At 42.5% G+C, this 17,536-nt stretch overlaps 1 protein-coding gene across 1 annotated transcript in view; it reads left to right on the top strand.

Moving 5' to 3' along the window:
* The window catches only part of Itgb1bp2 (integrin subunit beta 1 binding protein 2), a 35,648-nt gene extending 20,879 nt beyond the window's left edge, over nt 1-14,769 (top strand). Inside the window, exons 12-14 of the transcript XR_007228430.3 lie at nt 2,027-2,180; nt 13,307-13,491; nt 14,001-14,769. The gene's annotated coding sequence lies outside the window, so the exon portion shown is untranslated. The remainder of the gene's footprint in view (nt 1-2,026; nt 2,181-13,306; nt 13,492-14,000) is intronic.
* Nucleotides 14,770-17,536: the final 2,767 nt, after the last annotated feature.

Below are 17,536 nucleotides of genomic sequence, written 5' to 3'. Positions count from 1 at the left end.
CTTATGGTTTATTTAACTTTATTTTATGTGCATTGGTGTGAAGGTGTCAGATCCCCTGAAACTGGATCTTCAGACAGTTGTGAGCCGACATGTGGGTGCTGGGAATTGAACCTGGGTCCTCTGGAAGAGTAGTCAGTGCTCTTAACCGCTGAGCCATCTCTCCAGCCTCGGTTTTTGTGTTTTTTTGAAAAGGAGTCTCACTGTTTAGCCTTTGATGACTTGAAACTCACTATATAACCCAAGATAGCATCAAACTGAAGAGTGCTGGTGTTACAGCTTGTGCCACCATGCCTGCTGGTGCGTGTGTTTATATATCTAGTCTGGCTTATTGCTAAAAACAGAAGCTTACTTTCTTTTTTTACTTGGAATGTATCAATATCTCTTCCTTTTTTTCCCAGAACTAGTCACACACTATTATTCTATTCTTCACTAATACATCTCTAAGATTGTATTATACCAATATATATACACAGTGCCTTATTTTTCTATATGTCTATGTCGTACTTTAACCAGCCCTCAACATTTCAGTTATTTGCAGTTTCCTAACGTGCAAAACCCCTTGAACACACTTATTTGTGCACATGTGCAGTATAATGCAGGGTAAATCCTAGTGGTATTGCTGGATATCACATGGTAGATGATGATATCATTCCTTGGCAGTTCATCCCACATCTTCCTCATCTTTAGTACTCATAACATTGGGAGTGGAGAGGCAGAATTGATTTCACCAGCTTCTAGAGTGGTGTACCATGGGTGAAACCCAATCATGCCTGTAAGCCTTATAGATTGGTTCAGGTGACTCAGGCTTACCCCCATGACTCCATTTTTCCTGTTCAAGGGGATTGATTGGGAGTGCACCAGAAAACCAATAAAATGATTGAGGAGATTTGCTGAAGGTTTTGTGGGTAGAATATTTTTATGTTTTTTTTCTTCTTTTCTTTTAGACAGTGTGGTATGACTGCCTCCAGGTACTTCATTCCTTTTGCTACCAAGAAATAAATCAAATTTAAAATGAAGTCCATATACTTTGGAAGGCTGAAGGAAGGAAATTAGGTCTTTGATATTGTTATCTATGAAATCAAACCAGCATAATACCTGCTCCTCTGAAGCTTGCAAGTAAATGAACCGAGAAATTCTCTTTAGTGTTGAAACCTATTGGAATTGGGTTTTTTGTAACTTGCTAATTTTAAAAGGATGCGTGCTTTTTTTTGTTTTGTTTTTTGAGACAGGGTTTCTCTGTGTATCCCTGGCTGTCCTGGAACACTCTTACGTAGACCAGGCTGGCCTCCTGAGTGCTGAGACTAAAGGCATGTGGCACCATGCCCAGTAAGAATGTGTACTGCTAAAATTTTTGACAAGTTGCCTTTCTAGAACTTATACCAACAGTTGAACAATAGAACAGGAGGGTGTTTCTCTATATTCTTACCAAAATAATGTATTAGTATATTTTCTGATATTACCATTCAAAAGTACTTTTATTCTGTGAGAATTTCATACAATGTGTTTTGATCATATTCACCCCTCACCCACTTCCTCCAACACTCACCCCCACCTCTCTACCCAACCATGTAGCCCAGTTTGTGTTGCCCAAATAGTCTTGTTGGGTTGGGGGCGTTTCCTGGAGTATGGTGGCCCTACCAGAGGTGACACTCTTAAAAGGACACTGACTCTCCCTTGCCAGCAGTTCTTGAATGCCAATAACACCTCAGGGGTGGGACTTGATGCCCAGGACTGTAAACACCAATCAGTTGCTGGGACTTTGGTCTGAACTTTCAAAGGTCTTGTGCATGCAGTCCCCGTCACTGTGAGTTCTATGTGCAGTGAAATGCTTCCTTGAAAAAAATCTCCCACTTCTGGCTCTTAAGGTCTTTCTGTGCCCTCTTCCTCAGCGATCCCTGATATTACCATTTTTGTAATAAAAGTTTTTGTCTTGCTTTGTGTTTAATTTATGATCTTTTGTATTTAATTTATAATCTCAGTAAAATCAGGTTTGTGTTTTTCACTGCCACATCTTTCATTGCTCCAGGGATTGGCCTAACAGGGGCTGCAGGAAAATGAAGAAAGGAGAAACACAGGGATACATGAAAAAGCTGGGATCTGGTGGACCACTAAGCTCTCGGGTGGAGAAACTGCAGCATCCTGGAAGTTCGGTGCATTTATTATATACAGTTGAACTGGAGGTAGGCTATTACATACAGCTGCATAAGGAGGCAGGTTAACTAATCTTGGGTTAGGAGCACGTTCTGTAGGGGAGCAGTCTTCAGTCATAAGTATCTAGGGGAGAAAGCTCCAGTGGACATGTTCCGCACACAGTATCAACATTTGTACTTAAGCAAGAGAAAGGCTTTGCTATCCCACTGAACCTTACCCAGGAGAAAGGCTCGACCATTTGTCTGAGACTAGAGTCCTTGACATGGCCAGCTCATGGTAGCAACACACTCCACTCAGGACTTCACACACTCAGGGTTTCCTCTTCTCTCCACATGTCACCTACTTAAAATCCTATATGCTAGGCATGGTGATACACCTTTAATCCTAGCACTTGCAAGGCAGAAATAGTTGCATCTTTACGAGTTTGAGGCCTGTTTGGTCTACATAGTGAGTTCTAGGTCAGGCACAACTATACAGTGAGACTGGCTTTTTAAAACTAAAAGCTGGCTGGACGTGGTGATACACTTTAAATCCCAGCACTCGGGAGGCAGAGGCAGGTGGATCTCTGTGAGTTTGAGGCCAGCCTGCTCTACAGAGTGAGTTCCAGGACAGTGAGAGTTACATGATAGAGAGATCCTGTCTCAACAAAAAGCTATGTATATTTCATTCCTGTATGAGTATATATGCCATTCGTGGCCGCTGTCCAGTTGTTTACTAAAAAAAACATCATTGGGAAAATTCTAAGGATGATCTTTATCATATGAGTTGAAATATTTCCTGAATTGCTCTCCCCTTTTCTTCCCCACCTCTCTCCACTTACAGAGATCCACCAAACTCATTCTGTATTTCTTTTATAAAAAAGAGTTTTTTCAGGCAGTGTACTGTTTTAGTAATTTGAAGTATATAAATATTAAATATTGCTTACTACTGAGTTTGCCTATGTAAGTGCCAATGAGTTTGCTCATGAGAGGGAATCCTACCCCACTTGTCCTTTTGTATCTGACTTCATTCACTTAGCATGTTTCAAGGTTGATTCATGTTCTCTACTTCTACCTTCGGAACTATTTCCAAATAACAAAGTTTCTTTAAATTTTTTACATGTATTTTGTGTATGTGCATGTGTACATGTGTGTTTGTTACAATGTGCATATGGAGGTCATAGGATAATTTGCAGGAATTGGTTCTCACTTCCCACCAAATGGGTCCAAGGGATTGCATTATCTGATTTGTCAGCAAGTACATTTACCCTCTGAACCATCTCACTGGCCCCAAGGTTTCTTTTTAAAACCTAAGTAGTGTTTCATTCTGTGCACATAAATTATCTTTTCCCTTATCTATTCATCTGTTTATGTATGCTTAGACTGATCTCTACAATTTGGCTATTGTGAATAGTGCTGCAATTACTGTATTTTCTCAATTATAATTAAATTCAATGAAGCAGGGAGCAGAATGGTGATAAGTAGATGCTGAGAGGGGTAGAGGAAATGGGGAGATGATAGGCAAAGGTCTGATGTCTCAATTAGAATGAATAAGTTTAATTTTCTTTGAGATGAATTATATTGTCTGTTGAATGTAGTAAACAGTGGTGTGCTGTACATTTCAAAATGGTTAAGAAGCCTGAGCATGTATGTAACTCAGTGATGGAGTGCTTTTGTAGCATGGATATTTCACATGTAAAGCACTGAGCTGCAACCCCAGCACCAGGACCACAGTTTTCATTACTGAAGTGATGTGGGATTCCCTCTGTGTACTGTGAATATGTTTTATTACCATTGGTTAATAAAGAAGCTGCTTTGGCCTTTGACAGGCCGGAAAGTCAAACTGAATACAGGGAGAAAGAAGGCAGAGTCGAGGGAGATGCCAATAGCTGCTGGAGAAGCAAAATGTGAGGTGACAAGTCACAAACCTTGTGGTAAATATAAAATAGAAATGGGTTAACTTAAGTTGTGAGAGCAAGTTAATAATAAACTTGAACTAATAGGCCAAACAGTTTGTAATTAATATTAAGCCTCAGAGTGGTTATTCGGAAACTGACGGGCGGGAGAGAAACCTCCAGTTACACTAAAGCTTTGCAGAGACTTTTGAAATCCAGAAGTTTGAGGGGGCTGGTGAGATGGCTCAGTGGTTAAGAGCACTGACTGACTGCTCCTCCAGAGGACCTGGGTTCAATTCCCAGCACCCACATGGCAGCTCACAGCTGTCTGTAAATCCACTTCAAGAGAATCTGACATCATTATACCAATATGCATGAAATAAAGTTAAATAAAGTTTAAAAAAAAGAAATCCAGAAGTTTGAGTTCTCTGACAATTTTTTAAAGATCTATTTATTATGTAAACAGTGTTCTGCCTGCATGTATGCCTATGTGGCAGAAGAGGGTGCCATATCTCATTATAGATTGCTTTGAGTCACCATGGGGTTGCTGGGAATTGAACTCAGGACCTCTAGCTACCAGTGCTCTTAACCTCTAAGCCATCTCTTCAACCCATTTTTTAAAAAGATTTATTTATTATGTATACAACTTTCCTTCCATGTATGCTTGCAGGCCAGAAGAGGGCACCGAATCTCATTATAGATGACTGTGAGCCACCATGTGGTTGCTGGGAATTGAACTCGGGACCTCAGGAAGAGCAGTCAGTGCTCTTAACCTCTGAGCCATCTCTCCAGCCCCCCATTTTTGTTTTGTTTTACTATTATGTTGACTCCTTGAGGTTCTTTCAGATCCTATATGACTATTAGGGTGAGTTTTATAACATGTTTTTGAGACAGGGTCTGTGTATGTAGCCCTGACTGTCCTGGAACTTGCTATGTAGACCATGCTGGTCTTGAACTCACAGAGATCCTTCTGCCTCTGCCTCCTGAGTGCTGGGATCAAAGGCATGCACCACCACTACCACCTGACTATTTGTCTTATTTTTAATATTTTATGTGTATGTATGTGTGTCTGCATTTACTTGTGTGCTTGTATTTATGTATGTGTCCATGTGCCTGAAGTTTCCATGGAAATAAGAATAGAGCATTAGATCACCCCCCAGGGGGGTTGTAATTTTCATTGCCAGTATATAGAAATGCAGTGTGCCACTTTTTGTTATTGTTTTGTTTTTTGAGATAGGATTTTTCTGCCTGGCTGTCATGAAACTCATGCTATAGACCAGGCTGGCCTCAAACTCAGAGATCTGTCTACCTCTGCCTCCCAAATCCTGGGATTAAAGGTGTGCACACTACCACATTGACACATTTTTAAAAGAAACGGGTCTGGGATCTAGGGATATGGCTCAGTGGGTCAAGGGTATTAGTGTAAAAGCTGATCACAGCACCATGTATCTGTAACCCCATTACTGGGGAGGAGGTGGACATTAATGAGCCCTGGGGCTCACGGGTCAGCCAGTCTAGCTGAATCAGTTTCAGGTGTGGTGAGAAACCCTATCTCAAAAAATAAAGGTGCAAAGCAACAGATCAAAATACCTGATATTAATCTTTGACTCCACATGTATGTGTACCTTCCTATGCAGAGAAACGCGTATAAACACATACCACCCAAACATACATATAAAATAAAAGACAAAAGAAACTGGGTCTGAGCTAGGTGGGCATAGGGTTGTACACTTATAATCCTAGTACTTGGGAGACTGAATCAGGAATATTACCTTGTGTGCAAGGCCAGCCACAGCTATATAGTAAAGTTGTCTCAAAAACAAAACAAAGCAATGCCAAAATAGAGAGCCAGTAAGATGGCTCAGTGGACGAAGGCATTTTCTGCCAAGCCTGACTACCTGAGTTTGATGCCCAGAACCCAAACGTTGCCCTTTGATTTCAACATGTGCACTGTGGCTATGCATGCAAACACACACTCACGTGCACTAAATGAATGTGAGAAATTTTGTTATAAAATATATTTAAATTTTTGTTTTAAAAACAAAACAGGACTGGAGAGATGGCTCAGCAATTAAGAGCACTGCCTGCTCTTCCAGAGGTTCCAAGTTCAATTCCCAGCAACTACATGGTGACACACACATGGTTGCACACATAATGAGATCTGGTGTCTTCTGGTGTGCATGGATACATGCAAGCTGAACACTGTATACTTAATAAATAAATAATTTTTTAAAAAAAACCAAGAAAAAGATGAGTGGTGTTTTGTTTCAAAAAAAACAACAAAGCTGGGCAGTGGTGGTGCACGCCTTTAATCCCAGCACTCAGAAGGCAGCGGCAGGTGGATCTCTGTGAGTTCAAGGCCAGCCTGGTCTACAGAGCAAGTTCCAGTACTAGCTCCATAGCTACAGAGAAACCCTATCTCGAAAAACAAAACAAAACAAAACAAAACAAAAAACCCAGAGAAACCCTGTCTCTAACCCCCACCTCAAAAAAAGGGGGGGGAGAAAGAAGAAAAAGAAATTGGGTCTTGCTCTATTGCCCAAACTGTCCCAAACCCCTTGGCCCAAGAAATTCTGTCTTAGCCTTCTCTGAGTGCACATATGGCTTGCATTTTATTTTTTTCAAGACAAGGTTTCTCTATGTAGCCTTGGCTGTCCTGGAACTCACTATGTAGACCAGGCTGACCTCCAATTCAGAGATCCTCCTGCCTCTGCCTCCAAGTGCTGTTATTAAAAGTGTTCACCACCGCTGGGCATACATTTTTTTTCAGTACTGAAGATTAAAGCCAGGCTCTGTGCATGCTACTTAAGCACTCTATAACACTGAGCTATATTTCCAGTCCCTTTTTATTTCAAGACAGGTCCTTACTGCTTACAATTCTCCTGCCTCAGTCTCCTGACTGGATATGGCAGGTGCATGCTACTGAATCTGACTTGTAGTTCTAGGGATTTAACCTAGGTTTTAAATTCCATAAATTTATTTTTATGTGTTCAGGTGTTTTTCCTGCATGTATATCTGTGTACTGTGCATGTGTATGCCTGTGGAAGCCAGAAGTGAATATCAGATCCCCCGAAATTGGAATTACAGGTGGTTGTGAACAAACACATGGGTGCTAGAAATCAAACCCAGGTCCTCTGGAAGGGCAGCCCATACTCTTTACTGCTGGGCCATCATGTTTTAATTACATATGTGAGCGGGCATGTACCTATGTTTGTGTAGATGCCATTGGATGTCCTGCTCTACTGCTTTTCACTTACTCCCTAAAAACAAGGTCTGTCACTGAACCCGAGCTAGACTGATTGTCAGCAAGCCTCAGTGATTCTCCTGGCTTCACTCCCCAATGCTGGGATTGCAGGTGTGAGCATACCCAGCTTTATGAAAACTGAAAAATTTCTGGGCATGGTGGTACATGGCTTTAATCTCAGTACTTGGGAGGCAGAGGCAGAGTACTGGGGAACCAAACCTGGGTCCTCTGCAAGAACAGTAAATGCTTTTAACTACTGAGGCATCACTATAGCACCCCTCCTTTCCCCTCTCAAGATTTTTTTTTTCAAAATAGGGTTCCTCCATATAACAGCCCTGACTGTCCTGGGATGCTTTCTGTAGATCAGGCTGGCCTCAAACTCAGAGATCCGCCTGTCTCGGCCTCCCAAGTGCTGGGATTAAAGGTGTTCACCATCAGTGCCAGGCCTCTTAAAAACTTTTAAAGATTTCTTAATCCTAGCACTTGGAAGGCAGAATCAGGCAGATCTCTGTGAGTTTGAGCCAGCCTGGTCTAAGTTCCAGTACAGCCAGGGCTACACTATAAAGCCCTATCTCAAATAAAGATTTATTTACTTTTAATTTTGTTTATTATTTTGTTTTTTTGATACAGGGTTTCTAAGTATAGCTGTGACTGTCCTAGAACTCACTCTGTAGACTGGTGGCGGAGAGATTGGACGCTTAAAAGAAATCCCACACTAGCTCAGAACTGAGAGATAGATATTTGTTTAGTGGGAAAACTTACAAATCAGGATTCTCTGCTTGAACAGTGGATGGAGATGGGATCCAAAATAATCCAAATGAGCAAATGAGGACCAGGGTGGAGGAGATAAGGACTGGACACTCTTCAGCATCTGGGTAAATAGTATATGAGGCCACACCCCAGTAGGCGGGTAATTACTAGCTGTAACCTTCCTGCAGACTGGCCTTAAATTTAGATCTGCCTGCCTCTGCCTCCCAAGTGCTGAACCTACCTGGCTTATCTCATTTTATGTGTAGTGTTTTGCCCATGTGTACCATATGTGCCCTTGATGCCCTCGGAGGTCAGAGTAGCAAGTATTAGATCCTCTGGAACTGGAATTATGAATGGTTTAAACCATTTATTGATTTACAGGCACATGCCATCATGTCTGATTCATCTTAGAACTGCTTAAATAAGTTGTTCTGTTCTTGAGTGGCTTAACCCTGTCTTTTAGATGTATGGTCTGTCATGTTGCCTAAACTTGCTTTGATCTTGCCATCCCTCTGTCCCACCCTTCCAAGTAGTTGGTGTAGGGGAATGTGGTACAGTAGTTGTATTGGGATGTCCTGACTTATCAGGAAGTGAGAATATATGTAGGGCCACAATAGGGTAGCTCTGGAGTGGTAGAGCTACAATAAGACAAGCTCTGGAGGCCAGAGCTGCAATGGGACAGCTCAGCCCTGGACAAAGCGGTGAATGAAGATCGTCACTCAAGACTCTTTTGAGAAAGAGATTTACTTGGGAAGGGAAGGAGGAGTCCGGGAGAGTGGACTGACTGCACAGGCCACTTAGTGGCAGCTCTCACCCGAAGGGGTGAAGATGCTTATATAGGGCTTCTTAGGAAGTGGAGTTTTTCCAGGAAGAAAGGGGATTGGTTAATTTTTCCCTGCTCAGGGATTGGCCAGTTTAACTGGTCAGGGCAGAGGTGGCTCTGCCTTCATGGCCAAACTGTGTTTCTTTCACTGGTCCTTTTTAGCTTTTGGACTCTAATCTTAGGACCAGGGCACATTTCTTTCACTGGCTCTGATTCTAAGGACTAAGTATGTCTCTTTGACACTAGTTTCAGAGCCAGGGCACACGTCTTTAGTTCTGAGTTCAGGGATAAAGATGTTTCTTTCCCGGCTCAGGTCTCAAACACAGGGTGTGTTTCTTTCACTGGCCCTGGGTTCAGAGTCAGGTGCTCAGTGATTGGTCGGTTTCCTGCCCCAGTTGTTTTTTTGTCTTTTCTACCCTACAGTTGGGTTTATTGGCATATGCCACAGCACCTGGCTGGTATTTCAACTTAACTCAGCATTCTACTTTATAAAATACGGGCAAATATCTGGTGAGATGGCTTAGTAGGTCAAATTCATTTGCTGCCAAGCCTGATGACATGAGTTGAGCCCTGGAACTCACTAGAAGTAGGAAACTGACTCCTGTGAGATACCCTTTGACCTATATGGGGGGGGGGGGGAGAACTAATAGAAGCAATACAATCTACTTCAAAAGAAATCATTGTTAAGTAAAAATAGTAAGAAAAGGGCAGCTCCACCGGGGCAAGAAATCCAATTAGGTCAAATCAAACCAAATCAAAATGCCCATCATTTTATTAAGAATGACGCTCTCTGGTGGCCGAGTGCATGGCGGGGAGAGAGGACAGCAGGGAGCCCATGAAGACCCGAAAACCACGTGTTTCTCTTGTGGGAACCCACTTAAATGCCCTGTGGGAGTGGTCCTGATATGCTGGGATTTGGAGTCCAGACCAAAGCAACTCCCAGGTCATGGAGGCTGGGATTGTTGCCAGGGGCTGGGGCTATGCACCCAATTTAACAATCATGTCTAGTGAGTTCCTGGTATGATGCTAGATTTAGCACTTAGGTTTTAATCTGGAAACTAGGAAGCACAGAGAAAATTTAGTAATGAGTCAATGGCAAGTACTAAGAAGTCAGTGGGGGACTGTGATCAACCCAAGGATTAACAAAAGAGCTGGCACCACAGAGCAACCTCGTCTGCAGCCGGACAGGGGCAGGGAAGAAAAAGGGAGGGGTGAATATCATACTTTTCCTTCCTCTTGCCTGCCAGACTTCAGCTATTTCCCTCTGCTAAATTCTGCCTGAAGGCAGCTGTCCAGGGAGGCCGAGATCCTGCTCCTGCTCCCTCTGGCGATCAGTCCGATGCAATGCAGCACTTAAGAGAACTAGGGTTCTGTGGCAAATGGCACAGAATGACAATGAGGTTCTTCTATTTAATTTCTATTAAACAGGTCTGGAAAATACCTTTATTTAGAATTTTTTGAGCAAGGTCTCTGCCATCACGTCCAGCTGGAAAATCTTTAAAGTACTAAATACAGTTCAAGGTAGTAAATTTTTTCTTAAAAATATATTATAATTAATTCACCAGAAGAAAGGAGAGTTTAAGCCCAGCCAGGGTGACATAGCAAGTTTGGGGCTAATATGAGCTACATAGTGAGACCGTGTCTTAAGAAAGCAAGAGGTTCTAGGCGCTGGAGGTGCATGCCTTTAATTCCAGTACTCAGGAGGCGGAGTGGAGGTGGGAGCCAATCTCTGAGTTCAAGGCCAGCCTGGTCTACAGCACAAGTTCCAGGACAGTCTGGGCTACGGAGAAATTCTGTCTCAACAAACAAACAAGAGCTAAAGAAAGAGGTGCTGGAGAGATGACTCAGTGATTAAGAGGAACCAGGTTCAATTCCCAGCACCTGTATAATGATGGTTCACAGCCATCCATATAGAACTCCAGTTCCAGGATCTTCTGTCCTCCACAGATAGCATAGAGCACATACATACATGCAGACAAAACACTTAATATACAGGATATACAGGAGACAGAGAGACAGAGAGGAAGAAGGAAAAGAATGAAGAAGAAGAAAGACAAGAGTTCCTGGGCATAGTGGCACTCACCTTCAATCCCAGCACTCTTGGGATGCAAAGGCAGACAGATGTCTGTGAATTTAAAGATATCCAGGGCTACAAAGAGACCCTGTTTCAGGAAAGAACAGGAAGCAAGGATTGGGCGGCTAGTAGAGCATGCACAAATTCCTGGGTTCCATCCCTGCCCCTCATATGTTGGTGCTGTGGTGTACATAATTCCAGCATGGGGAACAGGAGCCAAAGGAGCAAAATTCAAGGTCACCTTGGCTACATAAGTGTGTTTGAGGCCAACCTGGGCTAAAAGACATCCTGCCTCCAAAGGGAAAGGAAGAAAATAGGCTAGGAGTGTAGCTAAGCATGTGCAAAGCCCTGCCTGGCTTCTGATTTTTAGCACACCTTACACAAAAACATTATAAACTAATTTATTCCTATTCTCTCAGCCCCCAACTTTCTAGATTATTCTTAATGCAACCATTTCCAGGCTGATTCACTGGCATTTTATAATGGATTTTCAGTGCTAGACATTTTGTAACGTCTCAGCTGAAATCTCATGGGGGTTCTGAAGAACGGCGAGCACTCATTCATGACAGACAAAGGCTCACCCAGAGCGTGACTGCTGTGGTGGTGACTTCTCTGGTCTTGTCTCTGAAGAGATTGCTCTATGGCCTAGAGTAGGGCCACACAGTCTGGGGTCACATTTAAAAAATGAAAATCCTGGGGCAGGAGAGCCAGCTTAGTGGTTAAGAGCCATACATACTGCCCTTCCAGAGGACCTGAGTTTGGATCCCAGCACTCACATTAGGAAACACACAGCAGCCTATACTTCCAGCTCCAGGGGATCTGCTGCTCTCTTCTGGCCTGGGGTACCATACTCACATGTGCATACCCCCATATAGAAACACATGCGTATGCATAAATAAAAATCTTTAAGACAAGAGTTCTGTGCACAGTAGTTAAGAGACCATACTGATGTCCAGATGTACACCTTTATTCCCAGCACTTGGGTGGCAGAGGCAGGTGAATTTCTGAGATGGAGGCCAGTCTAGTGTACAAAGATAGTTCCAAAACAGCCAGGGCTACATAGTGAGACTTTGTTTCAAAATAAAACTGCATACTGCCCACTGCTCTTACAGAGGACATAGGTTCATTTTTGAGAATCCTCATATCAGCTCACAAGTTCCTATAACAACAGCCAAAGGGGACCTGATACTTCTGACCTCCACCATCACCTATGCTCATGTGCATAGACACACACACACACACACACACACACACACACACACACAATTTCTTTATTATTATTATTATTTATTATTTGTGTGCATTGGTAGTTTGCCTGCAGTTATGTCCATGCAAGGGAGCCAGATCCCCTAGAATGGAGTTACAGACAGTTGTGAGCTGTTCTGTGGGTGCTGGGAATTGAATCCAGGTCCTCTGGAAGAGCAGCCAGTGTTCTTAACCACTAAACCATCTCTCCAGCCACCACCTCCCCCAATGTCTAAAATCCAAATGAAACTTAAAAATAGGAAATGCAGTCTATCAGCAACAATTTACCTGTGCTCACATTTGAGCCCATCCACCCCCACCCTACACAGCTCTTCTCCCACCTGGAAAGTCTCCAGATGCTTTGTCCAAGGGGTTGGCCAAAGTGACAATGAATTCAAAGTTGTTTTAATTTGCATTTCCATAATCGCTATGGATTATGAGCACTTTTGGAGGTATTTCTTCACCATTTTTATTTCCTCTATTGAGAACTCTCTGTTTATATCCCTACCTCATTTTTAATTGAGTCATTTGTTTCCTTGATTTTCTTTTTTTTTTTTTAGTTCTTTGTACATTCTTCATACTAATCCTCTGGCAGATATAGAGCTAACAAAGCTAACAAAAACCCTAGTACGAGGCACAATAAATCTCCTTTTGAGTGCTTGGTAAGTGTAGTCCAAGTGACTTTCAACACTAGACTATCACTGTAACCCTTGGTTGCCCTCAGCTTGAGGGTGGACCCCTATCGCTGAAGACATTGCACTTAGGACCCAGCATTAGGATGCTTAGAGCTGGATCTGACCTAAAAGCCTCTTTCCTACAGTCTGGCTTCCATGGTGACAGAAAAATACTATGCAAGCTGCCAATGGAGGAAAGCAATTAAATAGTCCTAGCCAGCTGTAACACCTGTGAACGGTGACAGTCCCCAGCATGGCAAGGGATTTGTAAAGGTGCAGGAAGTGGCACTGTTGGTGACAACAGCTGGCTAATAGACCCACTCTAAAAGAGGGAAATCATACCTGGAACTAGAAACCTAAATAATTTTCTGGGGCTAGTGAGTCATGGGCTTAGAAAAGAATCAACTACTGCCATTTTGCTAGACCAGTGTAATGCCTTACTGCATTCTGAATCTTATCCTTACTCCCACAGAGAAGGGTAGCTGCCACCCCTCATCAAAGAAGCCTTGCTTTACAGCAAATGGAAACATTAGAGAAACCACAACTGGACCCAATGCAGAGACCGACAGATCGTGGGGAGCCCAGCCCTAACAGATTACATCACAGCTCCTGCATCCGTGGCTCAGGGAAGAACATGGAAGAGTGGGCAGAAAGATTGTAAGAGCCAGAACACCAGGGAACCCACTGTGAAACAGTCTCTCATAGAAATGGCTATTGACAAAGATCAGGACAGTGGCAATATCAGTGGACATGTTTACGGGGAAGGGGGAGATTTTCAGGGTCCCTCCTTTCTAAAAAGAACTATAGGCAACTAATGGCTGCTGGGAGAAGGAGACTTTCTCTGGGATGAGCCCTCTTACTACTTATTCAACACAGAGGGTCAGCCCTGAAATATATATCCACAAACAACAAAAACAGACTAAATACATTGTAGTTATATATTTGTATGCACACATATACATGTATTATGTAACAATAAGAATCAGAAGAGGATGTCAACTTGAGCAGGGGGCATGGAAGGGGCTAATGAGAGGGTACCTGGGAGGGACTGGAGGGAAGAAAGGTAGAGGGAAAGTGGTGTGATTCTGTTTCAATTAAAAACAGAGGAAATTCTTAGCTATATTTTATCTTTTTGTGTGTGTGAGATAAGCTCTCTTATGTTCCAGGTTGACCTTGAACTCAAGATTCTCCTACTTCCACCTCCCAAGTGCTGGGATTACAAGGATGTGCCACCATGCCCCTTAGTTTATGCACTGCTGAGGATAGAGCCCATTCTTTTTTATTGATTTTATTGAGCTATACATTTTTCTCTGCTCCCCTCTCTTCCTCTCCTCTCCCCTTCAATACTCTTCTATGGTCCCCATGCTCCCAATTTGGAGATCTTGTCTTTTTCTACTTTCTATTTCCCATGTAGATTAGATCCATGTATGTCTCTCTTCGGGTCGTCTTTGTTCTCTAGGTTCTCTGGGATTGTGATTTGTGTGCTGGTTTTCTCTGTTTTATGTTTAAAAGCCACTTATGAGTGAGTACATATGATATTTGTCTTTCTGGGTCTGGGTTACCTCACTCAATATGATGTTTTCTAGCTCCATCCATTTGCCTGCAAATTTCAAGATCTCATTATTTTTTCTGCTGTGTAGTACTCCATTGTGTAAATGTACCACATTTTCCTTATCCATTATTTGGTCGAAGGGCATTTAGGTTGTTTCCAGATTCTGGCTATGACAAACAAAGATGCTTTGAACATAGTTGAGCACATGTCCTTGTGGCACGATTGAGCATTATTTGGATGTATACCCAAAAGTGGTATTGCTGGGTCTTGAGGAAGGTTGTTTCCTAATTTTCTGAGAAATCGCCACACTGACATCCAAAGGGATTGTCTGTAGCCCTCCTTGCAACACCCCCATACCATCATTAAAGCCTTGTGCTACTCTACCTGACTGGCAGTCTTCCTCTTATTTCCTGAAACCCAATTACAACTTAGCTACCATTTAAGCTTATGATAGCATTCTATTTTTTCCCCTGTGATATTGGGAATTTGAGCCAGGGCCTTGTGTATGCTAGGCAAGTGTTCTGCCCTCAGCTTCAACCCCAGGTATTGTGGTAATCTTAACCAATGCAGCGAAATAAGACTTCAAAATAAAAGGTAATAAGAAATTCATCATTTCCAGTTGATGTTGTAAAGGACCTCAGACCTTTTAGGCCCCCAGATTTTAATACAACTGACCCCATGATGGAAGTATCATTCAGGCCATAAAACTTGGCATATAGACAGCACCACCTGCCAAAACTAAAACAAAGACCTAATCCACCAAAGTCCATAGTTCTGGGAAAGTCTCTAAATACACCAACCTTGCTTTTTGGCTTCTGTGGTTCTGCTTCTGGCTAACTGTTCTTGTTTACTGAAATATGTCAACCCAGATCATGTCTTTTTGTGCTTAAAAGGCCACCCTGAGAAAGACGGATCCTGAACACACAGTGTAGTCACCTAGTGGCTAATAAAGCCTTTCTGTTGACCTAAACTCATGTCCCCAAGCACCCTTCCCTGGTGAATACCCTATAACAAGGTGGAAATCCAAACAGCCAACTCCCCATTCACTAAACAAAGGAAGCATTTATATGCAAAGTGACCTAAAATTATACCTGAATCTTGAGGGTTAGAGAGATGGCTCTATTAAGAGCACATATAGGAAACAAATTCTACTTATAATAGTAACAAAAGATATAAAGTGATACAGGCAAAGAAACAAGAACAATAGTAGACATGGTAACATGGACAGGGGAAAGCCCAGGAGGCCTCAGCCCTACACAAGGCCCACAGTCAACTAAGGAATGCTAGAGGGAGAGGTACTGTCTTCCCCAGGGAGGAGCACACCAACTGCTTATCCAATCCCAATAGTCAGCCCTGAGAACATACATACAAGTAACATTATATAGACTGATCCGATGCATCTTCTGGCCTGCACAACCACCACACACAAATGGCATACATTCCCACAGACATGCACTAAGGAAGAGTAAATTATACCCCTTTTTAAAAAAGTAAAAAATAAATCAACAAGAATTAAAAGCAACAAATGAAAAGAAAAATAAGCAAAAAATCAAAATAAAGAAAAACAATGAAACTTAAAAGAAGGGATCAGAGAGCTGACTCAACAGATAAGAGCATTTGTGACTCCTCCAACCCAAGTCTGATTTCCAGAACTAACTTAAGGTGGCTCACAGCCATCTTTAGCTCCAGTTCCAGGAGCCCCTATAGCACCTATGTGCATATACCCACATACAAACATGCACATCTATATGTAATAAAAATAATAAAAGCAAGTTTTATAGAAAAAAGAGAAATACAAAGAGCACAAAAGATATATGCTGAGCTGGGCGTGGTAACACAGACACCTGGAATCCCAGCACTTGGGAGCTCCAAACAGGCTTTGTGTTGAAAGCTAGACTTGGCTACAGGAGAGACCCTGCCTCAAGCAAAACAAAACAAACAAAACCCACAAAGAAATGTAATTAGGTAATAAAATTAGACAAAGTACTGATGAACACTGTAATATCAATAACTTTAAACTAGCCTCGAAAGATGGCAGATTCTCATGAGACTATCCCTAGATGTAAATTAACATTTGACTCTGCACATGATTTTAGCCAAAAGGCTGGGAAGAGCCCACATCTGACTTTGCGTTGGGATGGCTCAAAGAATGAGGCACTTTTAAGTAAATCTTCGATGGAACTTACTGATAAAATGCTTACGTAGCATTGCAGGGGGAAAGACAAATGTGGACAATTTCATTTTCCCAAAATCGTCAACCCCCTACCCTCTCATCCTCCTTTGGTTTACAGCGTTAAAGCGACAGTAATATTAACAAACCTGATTTTAGAGCGCCACCTAGTGTTATATTAGCAGAGGTGATTAAAAGCTTGAACCAGACTCTGCGAATATTATCTTTGTCCTTACTGGGGGACTTCTCTGGATTTAGCAAACACAGTCTAACTGTGAGCAGTTTATGTAAATCTGGCACATGACATGGCTACCTGGTGACTTGTTACAAGGTGGAGTTACTTGCTAGGCGGTGGTGGTGCACACCTTTAATCCCAGCATTCCGGACGCAGAGGCAACTAAAAATAGGCAATTTTAGATTGTGATGAAAATGTTCTAAGATTAGATTTTTAAATTTTTATTTTTCTTCTTATTTTATGTGTGTTTTGACTCTGTGTGTGTGTGTGTGTGTACCGCCTGTTGTCCAGGGAGGTCAGAAGAGGGCGTTGGCTCCTCTCAAATTGGAATGATGGACAGCTGCAAGCCACCATATGGGCGCTGGGAATGGAGCCTGGGTCTTCTGCAAGAATGATGAATGCTCTTAACTGCTGAGCTATCTCTGCAGCCCCGTAAGCTTTATTATTATTTTTGAGACAAGGTCTCTATGTAGCCCTGGCTGGCCTGGAGCTTGTTCTAGAATCCAGACTGGCCTCAAACTTGCAGAGATCCACCTGCTTCTGCCTCTCAAGTACTGAGGTTAAAGGCATGCTCTAGCACATCCAGACAAACTTTATTTTTTATTTTTTCTTGAAAATTTCATAGAGCCATCTATCTATATCACTTGGGCTCCCCCCTCTGCCCACCCCAATCCCCCCTGCAAATTCATGCTCTCTTTTTTAGTATTGTTTTACACACACACACACACACACACACACACACACT

The sequence above is a fragment of the Myodes glareolus genome, chromosome X (assembly GCF_982192425.1).
Source record: "Myodes glareolus chromosome X, mMyoGla1.1, whole genome shotgun sequence".
NCBI lineage: Eukaryota > Metazoa > Chordata > Mammalia > Rodentia > Cricetidae > Myodes > Myodes glareolus.
The sequence above is the reverse complement of the archived record's forward strand: the minus strand, read 5'-3'. Positions and strand labels throughout refer to the sequence as shown.